This window comes from Lacerta agilis, chromosome 17 (genome assembly GCF_009819535.1).
Source record: "Lacerta agilis isolate rLacAgi1 chromosome 17, rLacAgi1.pri, whole genome shotgun sequence".
NCBI lineage: Eukaryota > Metazoa > Chordata > Lepidosauria > Squamata > Lacertidae > Lacerta > Lacerta agilis.
In genome coordinates, this window is record NC_046328.1 from 10,609,746 (window position 1) to 10,619,647 (window position 9,902).

Genomic DNA, 9,902 nt, shown 5'->3' on the forward strand with positions numbered 1-9,902 from the left:
ACTGGCTGTTATAGCAATTAAGCTGGTACCTCTGTAAAATTCGTCTGATTCCCATTCTACCACTCACAAAACCAGATTACTCCATTACCAGAAATGAGAATTGTTCAAGTATTTTCAATTACCATCAATTGCTTACAATGAAATGATGCCGTTTTGCATATAGTAAATTAACGTTTAAAGCTTATTTCTGAATATAGTCAACACTGACCATTCTGTATTCACTGTAATGCTTTCCTCGGGTGTAATGTTGAGTATTGAATTTAACAGCTTTCAATTGCCTTCTGCAGGGTGAAATGGCCAGGTGCTAACAACATTATACATAGTTCTCCACAGACTTAGCAAAAAACAACAACAACAAACCACACATTTTAGAATACCTGAACAGAAGTCACCATGGAAAAACACAATTCTGTTCTTAAGAGTGCAGAACCTCCACTGGCTTGGTTTGCAGTACTAAAACACAAGTACCTTACCTTCAATTAATTATTTCCTAAAGGGCTGCTGATTTTGGCAAGAGCAGCAGGAAAGACAGCCCTCTATCAATCACTGGTTTTGGAACAGACATGGTATCATAACCTATTCCACTACAATATTCTGAAATAGGGGAGAATGCAGGCAGCACAGATTTGCTCAAGGAAGATGTGTGGAACCTGTGGCCCTCCAGATGTTGGATTACAGCTCCTATCATCCCTGATCATTGGCCATGCTGGCTGGGGCTGATGGGAGTTGGAATCTAGAAACATCTGGAGGGCTACAGTTGTCCACCTCTGGCCTAAGGCATTTTAAAAATATGTGACAGTGTGTCAGAGCAATAAAATGAGCAGCGTTTTCCTGCACAGCCTTTTGGTGGAGATGCTAGGCTAGAAACACTTGAATACCAAACTCTCATATGCACTTTTCAAAACCAATATACTTCAGCACGTTACTGTAATGACTATATATATTATAATAAGTTTATGACAAAATTAATGTTTTAGTATGGATACTATGGAGCCACAGAATTTTTTCTACAAGTAAACGTGATACTCTGGCCTTCTGAAAGAAGAGCCAAACATTTAATAGGGACCAAAGCAGCACAGTGGTAGACCACATACCTCACAGGAAGAATGCCACAGATTCATTTGCTGAAATCTACAATTAAAAGGATCCAACCTAACGTGACTGAAATGACTCCTCTTTCTGAGATCCTGGAAAGCCACTGCCAATTGGAGGCGGTACGGAGCTAGATGGCCCAATGGCCTTATCAGGTACAACGCAATTTCCTATCCCGTTTTCTAAAGCAATGATACTCTGCAATATTAAAGCCCTATCATATAGGACAGTGACAACAGTATCAATGGACTTTAGTATACCTGTATTTACACAAACCAATGAAAAGTATGCTGAGTGATCCTGTAATAGTTTATTTTCTATATGTGTCTGCACATACAGGAGCATGCACATTCACAAATGAATAGAGTGGAGTTCGATGCCTCATTTAACATCTTGGCAAATACAAAAATAAAGTAAGAGAAGGCTCTGCTGCTTTTGCAGCAGCCAGAGATACCAGTCCTTGGAGAAGGTGTTATCAGCTGATTAGGCACTCCCAATTAAGGAGATCATGTCTGTAAGAACAGCATTTCAGTGTCACTGCTGCAAAGCGTTATAAGTGTAAGAAAAAAATTATTTTGGACCACAGAAGTGCAGAAATATTTTTTTTGGGGGGGGGTGTGTGCTAGCAACACAATGGGAAACTAAAGGGCACTCATCTATTCCACCCTATGTTTGGTGGAAAAGCAAGGGCAAATAATAATATAGAGCTTTCTCCTTTTAAAAAATCGCCCTGGGGAAAATGGTTTTTTTTAAAGGCAAGATAAAAAGGCATAACATACAAACAAATCAGTCCTTTGCTGACAGGTAGTCCTGAGTAAAGTAGGTAAAGGTAAAGGACACCTGGAAGGGTTGTGGCGACTATGGGGTTGTGGTGCTCATCTCACTTTCAGGCCGAGGCAGCTGGCGTTTGTCCACAGACAGCTTTCTGGGTCACGTGGCCAGCAGGACTAAACCGCTTCTGGTGCAACGGAACAATGTGACAGAAACCAGAGTGCACAGAAATGCCATTTACCTTCCCACTGCAGCAGTACCAATTTATCTACTTGCACTGGCATGCTTTCGAACTGCTAGGTTGGCAGGAGCTGGGACAGAGCAATGGAGCTCACCGCATCACAGGGATTCGAACCGCCAACCTTCTGATCGGCAGGCCCAACAGGCTTAGTGGTTTATACCACAGCACCACCCGTGTCCCTGGTAGTCCTGAGTACAGCACTTCCATTCACAGTTACCATACATACCATAAGAAGCTTTCTCATTACAAAACTGTAAAGCACTGAGGATGGTTTGGGGTTTTGGTGTGTAACACAACTTCATTTTCAGAAGTTTCTGAACCTCACAGTTGCAGAAAAATAAACACAAAAACACACATTGCTACTATGCACCCTGAAAAGTCATCTCCCCAAATGTAAAACAGCAAAAAGGATTACCATGTTTTTCTTGCTTGCTTTTTATGCCAACCCTCTGCCTGTGCATTTAATGTGGAGCTCAACATGGAAATAGTAGGTGTTAATCTTATGCCAAGTTTCCTGGAGGTAAGCCCTACTGAACTCAAAGGTGAGTAGACAGGATTGTCTGGGAGAGTACAGTGGTACCTCTGCTTACGAGCACCTCTGGTTAGGTATCCTTCGGGATACACACGCAGCAAACCCGGAAGTATTTTTCTGGGTTTCACCCCGCGCGCATGCACAGAAGTGCTCTACCGCGCTGTGCACAGAACACACACCTCCGGTTGTGAAAACCTTGGGATCCAACCAGAGCTCCAGAATGGAAGCCGTCCACAACCGGAGGTACCACTGTATAATGATTGTGCTATTAAGCTTTCCCCATTACTTTACCTCAACGCAAGGAACAGCTACTTTGCCGACTTAATTTTCTCAAGCCAGGCTTTTGCTTAAAGATGCAGGCCCAGTAAAGAATTAAAGAAAGGTTGGCAGCTACGGTTGTGGTGGGGATGGAGTGGGAATCCTAATCTCCTCTTCTGCTCGTATTTGGTATGCAGAATCAGCAGGTGGAAGGTTTCAAGGACTTGAAGATAAACACTATTACCTGATTGCTACTGACCAAATAGCTGCTAAAGGTGCTGCTAAATTCAAAAGTTGATGACATTCCTGACAGACTTAAAAGAAAATGTGTGGCGCTATCATTGTTCAAAGGCCTGATCTCCTGCAGAAGCCCATGTTGGAATCCACTCAGTTGTGCAAATTTAAGCATAGACTTTCCTTAGGGCCAACCGTATGTTATGATGGAGATCCATGGTTACATTTTTTCAAAGAATAAACTGAAAGGAACCACAGAGGGGTCTCAATTTGTCCACAATGGCAGCACTATTGTGGTGCTGTTTCGCTGCTCAAAATTACTCCCCAACTGCTATTTGCTCTGCGGGGGTCTTGATCTGAAATAAAGTGACAACTCCCTCCCTCTTGCATTTATCATTTTTAAAATAAATAAATAAACCACAAAATATAAGGACAGTTCTTTTACATAATGGCCCACACTAATAGAGAAAGCCTAAGGTGTACTGCTTCAAGATGAAGTCAAGAACTTAAAAAAAAAATGTTATGTAACGTCACTATCACATCTTTCCCTACGGAATTCAAGGCAGCACACATGAAGCTCCCAGCAGGTGTCATTAGCAAGGATTGCTAAACTTGTATCATTTTACTACAACTAAAGTTCCCCCTTTCCTCCCAGAAAATCAAGGTTACTTATGTGGTGTGTGGCCCTTCAGTTTTACCCTCACTACAACCCTGAGAGGTGGTTTGGACTAAAAGGCGGTGATTGGGCCAAAATTAGAGTGAACTTTCGTACTAAGCAACGATTGACCCTGGATCTGCCAAGTCATGCGTCTTTCTATCCCAAAGTAGAAAAACAGCACTCCTGGGAATAAACACCTGTGTTTCCAACGGTTGCTTTCAGAACTGTAGTTTGTATTTTTTCTTATTCCTTCCCCAACCCATATTTCTTGTTTGCCATGTCTTTTCAATTGTAAGGGTAAGAAATATCTTACTACAGGTTTTCATAAGCTGTTCTGAGCACCTTTTTGGCTAATCAGCAGGGACAAAAGTGCTTCAAATCAATAAAACAGTTTACGACTCTTTTTTTCAGTACAGAGAAAATACAAATTGAAACAAGTCAATACACACAAGGGTGTGGGGAGAACGCATGAGAGAGAGAGAGAAAGTCCACAACTCTTTCCCCAAAAAGGTTACTTTTCAACAGGCAGGTGGATCTGTTTCAATTGTTTGATGCTCCCTCAGATGAGCCTCCATCTGCAATCTGTGAAGTCCAACACCTCCCTGAGAACTAAGGATTGTTGTATTCAGCAAAGTTGCGTTATTTTGCTTTACTGTGTAAGTTGCTTTGAGGCACTTGAATGCAAAAGGGCCATTCCATGAAAAATGAGCCTGATAAGAATGCTAGATGAGCGCTGGACTTTGGTGAGGAAGATTCCAAACGTGCAGTCTAACCATTTTTTTAAAAGCTAAAGACAAAAGAAGTTTATTTTATGGACCCTCTTTTCAAAAGTCCACCCATGTAGTCTTCACAGAAGTGTTCAAGTTAAAAGTTTTCTGATGATTGTCCCACCCGTGACAGCATTTTTTCCTTAATTTTGTATCGTTAAATTTCTTAAACTTAATTCCTGATTGCATAGTTGTAACCAATAAACATTGATTTAAATAGATATGCTGAGTTTATCATTGATTCACCTCCCAACTCACAGAGTTTTTCCATAAATCAAACTTACCTCAAGCTCCATGTCCTTTTTTTGTCCCACCCGTGACAACACTTTTAACATTTAATAAAATTGTCAAATATCCATAAAAATAATAAAAAATTAGTAAAATGTTCAGCATCTTATTAAGAACATAGTTTAAATTTTGGTTGTTAATTTTTATGTATATTTACATTGTTACACATGTGTGAATACCAAAAAACATGGTCAAAGTGTCCCACCCGTGACAATGGCCCAAAAGTGAAACTAAAGAAATAATACTGTACTCAGAGAAGTGGTCTCATTGGCATAAATGGAGCTAACAACCAGATAAGCTCAGTTGGTAGAGCATGAAATACTTAACCTCAGGGTTGTGGGTATGAGCCCCACGTTGGGCTAAAGTTTCCTGCATGGCAGGAGGTTGGACTAGATGACCCTACCAGTCCCTTCCAACTCTACAATTCTATGATTCCAAATTAGTTGTGACCATTCATTTCATTTTGCTCCGTAATTTGCTTTGAGGTACTTGAGTGCAACTAATAAATAAGTAATAAATAAGAGGGCAACTAATAAATAATGATGATATTCAAGAATTGGTCCCATTGGAATGGAGCAAGCTTGCTTTCTCCTGCTCTGGAGGGTAGGACTCAAAGTTGCAAGAACAGAGATTCCGACTAAACATATGGAAAAACTTTCACATGTTAAGAGCTGTTCGACAGTGGAACAGACTCCCTCGAGAGGTGGTGGAGTCTCCTTCCTTGGAGGTTTTTAAGCAGAGGTTGGATGGCCACCTGCCATTTGAGGCTAGGTTTAGCCCCATGGTTCCAAATGTGGGGCACACGCCCCACAGTGGGGGCAATTTGATTTTTAAGGGGGGCAACTGTGAATGAGTGGGGGTGGTGGAGTCTCCTTCCTTGGAGGTTTTTAAGCAGAGGTTGGATGGCCATCTGCCATTTGATGCTAGGTTTAGCCCCATGGTTCCAAATGTGGGGCACACGCCCCACAGTGGGGGCAATTTGATTTTTAAGGGGGGCAACCGAGAATGAGTTATCAACAGTTAATGACCCTTTAGGCTTTCTCCACATGAATAGGAGTTCACTTTCTGAATAATAAGAATTATTATGTCGCAGGGGGGAGGGGCACATCAGGGTTTCAGAGATGCTTAGGTGGGCCAAAAAAAGGTTGGAAACCACCGAACCCTAGAGCAAAAGGAAAGAGCCTCACAGCTTAGACAGGGAGATTGGGCTGAGGGTCTGCAGAAGGTACACAGTCAGGAGTTTCTGTAACTGGAGCATGGGCTCGCTTCCCGCCCCGCCCCGCCCCGCCCCACGAGCCAAGGTTGGGAACCACTGCTTTAGCCGAATATATCCTGCATTTCAGGGGGTTGGGCTAGATGACCCTTGGCGCCCCTTCCAACCCTATGATTCTATGAATGAATGGACCCAAGTTTGTCACGCCCATTCATCCCAACGGGTTTGCTCCGAGTGCGGCCAATACTCCAAGGCAGCCCTAAGTCAAGAGCCCTCCTCCATCCCTCCGCGGCGAGAGGAAGCCGCGCCCCACCCATCCAAACGTCAACAACCGCTTCCCAGCACCGCAAGCGGGGAACTGAACGGAGGGAAGAGCCACGGAAGAGCGCGCCTCTTTCCTCGCCCACAGCCAGCTCCTTGTGCCAGGGCGCCGCCGAGCCCCGCCCTCAGCCGCCCGTTTCCCCTCCCGGCTGCAAACCGCCGCCGCCGCCTCTCCTCTCCCACTTACCCCCTCAGAAGGCTAAGCGCGAAAGCACCACCTAGCTCCCTTCGACCCGCTTCCGGGAACACAGCCCACCTCGCAACAACGGCCGCGCTCATTCGCCTCTCGAGTCTGGCCACGCCCGCCACCCGCTCATTGGCCAGGTTTGAACGCACCTCGCGCCGGCCCATCCCTCGCCCCCGCCTCCTCCTCCCTTTTTTGCTCCTCGCTGATTAGCAGCTGAAAGTCTCCCAAGCTTCTAGAAGAGGCGTGGCTTTTTCCTTTGGGTAACCTGCTTTAGGCAGGGAATGCTTTCCCTGGCTGTTCCCTCCTCCTGCTCTCCCCTCTCAAATAAAATTTATTTATTTATTTATTTATTTATGCATGCTTCTTTCTGTAAATGTCTTTTTGGGGGGGGATATATACGGTATATATAACGTTTTTGATTTTACATGCACAGAAAATAGCGTATTTGAAAAAATATTATGCAAATATAAGAGGGAAATAAGTAATAAGTTTAATAGAAATAGATAAAAGCAGTGCTTTTTTCTGGGGGGACTCAGGGGTACGCATACCCCTAAACATTTTGTGAATCTTTGTACTTTTGTCCATTTACTGTATTTATTTTCCCCAGTTTGAACTATAAAATGGTGATATTTTAGAAAAAATGCACTGGATAAAAGCAACAAATGCCAATGTACAATAGGATAAGTAGAGTGTTGTACAGTGGGTTGAAGACAATGGAATACAGAAGAGAATAAGAGGGAGGAGAAGACACACAACATCATTAGGTCAAAACAAAATAAAAAAATAAAAGAAATTCCTTCCAGTAGCACTTTACAGACCAACTAAGTTTGTTCTTGGTATGAGCTTTCGTGTGCATGCACACTTCTTCACATACATTCAACAGTGCCCTTCAGCTCTCTATATTGAACAAACAGGCCAAACGCTACGCCAAAGGATAAATGGACATAAATCTGATATCAGGAATCACAAGACAGAGAAACCAGTAGGAGAACACTTCAGTCTCCCAGGACATTCTATACAAGATCTCAAAGTAGCTGTCTTACTACAAAGGAATTTCAGAAATAGACTGGAAAGAGAAGTTGCTGAATTGCAACTAATTACCAAACTTAAAACCACGGAGAGACCTGGTCTGAACAAAGACATTGGATTCTTATCTCATTATACACGACAAAGCTATCTTTGGCCATCTCACCCCTTGCTTTTTCCTGTAAGACCAATTGCAGTCGTTAACAGTCATCTACAGGTTTTCTACACCTATCAGCCAATCACCCATTCCCACCACCCTTCTGAGTAATACCTCTCCCCCACTCTCTCACTATATATAAGGGTCTGGTGACTTCTGTTTCAGTGTATCTGAAGAAGTGTGCATGCACACAAAAGCTCATACCAAGAACAAACTTAGTTGGTCTCTAAGGTGCTACTAGAAAAGACTCCCTAGAAAAGACCCTGATGTTGGGACAGATGGAGGGCACAAGAAGAAGGGGATGACAGAGGATGAGATGGTTGGTCAGTGTTCTCGAAGCAACTAATATGAGTTTTGCCAAACTGCAGGAGGCAGTGAAAGATAGGCGTGCCTGGTGTGCTCTGGTCCATGGGTTCACAAAGTGTTGGACACGACTGAACGACTGAACAACAAAGGTGCTACTGGAATGTGTTTTTTTTGTTTTTGTTTTTTGCTATGGCAGACCAACGCGGCTACCTACTTGTAACATCATTAGGTGTATATGATTGAATGCACCAAATTCTTTTACCTGCTGGATGCAGGCTTAAGTTGCTTGCATATTTTGTTTTTGTGTTTTATATCATACCTTTCCTCCCAAGGCTCAGGGTGGTGCACAAAGCTCTTCCCCTCTCCATATTATTCATGTAACAATCTTGTGAAGGAGGTTAGGGCTGAGAGATGGTGACTTACTCAGTGAGCTTCATGGTTTGCACTTTGGCATAGTGGGCAGTTTAGGTCCCCCCGCCTTTTAAACCCAATACATTATTAAAAAAATAAAAAAAAAATCCTTCCAGTAGCACCTTAGAGACCAACTTAGTTGGTCTTTAAAGTGCTACTGGAAGGAATTTTTTATTTTGTTTTGTTTTGACTATGGCAGACTAACACGGCTACCTACCTGTAACCAATACATTATAGTTTGGGGGGGTGCTATTGTGACTCACTTATGTGAAATTGCATTTCAATAAATTCATGCATCCTATTGCCATTCGCCAGTTGTGGATGCTGGGACAATGAAAATTAAGGCCCACAAACAATTTTTGGGGGGTAAGCCCCACTGAACACAGTGGGACTTACCTTCTGGGTATTACATACATATTTTTTAAGAATCATAAAGTCCCCCCCCCCAAAAAAAAAAATCTAAGTGCTGTACAGATATGAGGCTAGGATTGCCATATTTCAAAAAGTAAAAACCAGGACACCCTGAAAGTTGTTGAGCTCCCCCACCACCACCACCAATTGACTTGCTTAAAATCCAGGACAAAGTGCCACCTTTCGGAAATTCCCCCCTGGACATCAATTCCACCTTTTAAATCCCAATAATGTCTGGGGGAATCAGGATGTATGGCAGTCCTATTGAGGCCAAATCTCACAAAGAAAGCAATGAGGCAAAGCTGGTCAAAGGTTGCAGTACATGGATAGCTCCAAGTGAACAACTTGTTCAAATAAAGGTTGGGAGCATACTGAGGCCTTTTTCAGCCATATTCGCACCATACTCTTAAAGCACCACTTTAAATGCTCATGGCTTCCTCCAATGAATTCTGGGAGCTGTAGTTTGTTAAATGTGTGGAGAGTTCTTAGGAGACCCTATTCCTCTCACAGAGCTACAGTTTCCCCATAAGAAGAACTGACTGTTAAACCACTCTGAGAATTGTAACTGTCTGAGGGTAATGGGGTGGGGTGTCTCCCTCAGCACCCTTGACAAACCACAGCTTACAAAATTATTTGGGGGAAGCCAAGACTGTTTAAAGTGGTATCATAGTGCTTTAAATGGTTCGTGAAAATGTGGTCTAACCCTTCATCTCCTGACTACTTCCTCAGGCTCCACCAACTTGTAGAGACTTGCAGAATCTTGAAGGACCACTTCACTATCTTAAATACAAGACTGATGAATGCAGTGGTTCCTCAATCTCTGTATAAGGCACCCATGAGGGTCCAGGCTCTGGTACTGGCAGACTAAGAGGCTCTTGTCTGACTGCTTCAGTCACAGTCAAAACAACAACAACAACAACAAAATCCTTCCAGTAGCACTTTAGAGACCAACTAAGTTTGTTCTTGGTATGAGCTTTCGTGTGCATGCACACTTCTTCAGATACCAGTCACAGTCAGTTCAAAGCCTTG

At 43.1% G+C, this 9,902-nt stretch overlaps 1 protein-coding gene across 2 annotated transcripts in view; it reads right to left on the bottom strand.

Annotated features, from left to right (window-relative positions):
• TANGO2 (transport and golgi organization 2 homolog) overlaps positions 1 to 6,653 on the bottom strand; it is an 81,997-nt gene extending 75,344 nt beyond the window's left edge. The window contains exon 1 of one of the 2 annotated variants that reach the window (XM_033174493.1): positions 6,563 to 6,653. The gene's annotated coding sequence lies outside the window, so the exon portion shown is untranslated. The remainder of the gene's footprint in view (positions 1 to 6,562) is intronic. The other variant, XM_033174495.1, reaches the window with a different exon arrangement.
• Positions 6,654 to 9,902: the final 3,249 nt, after the last annotated feature.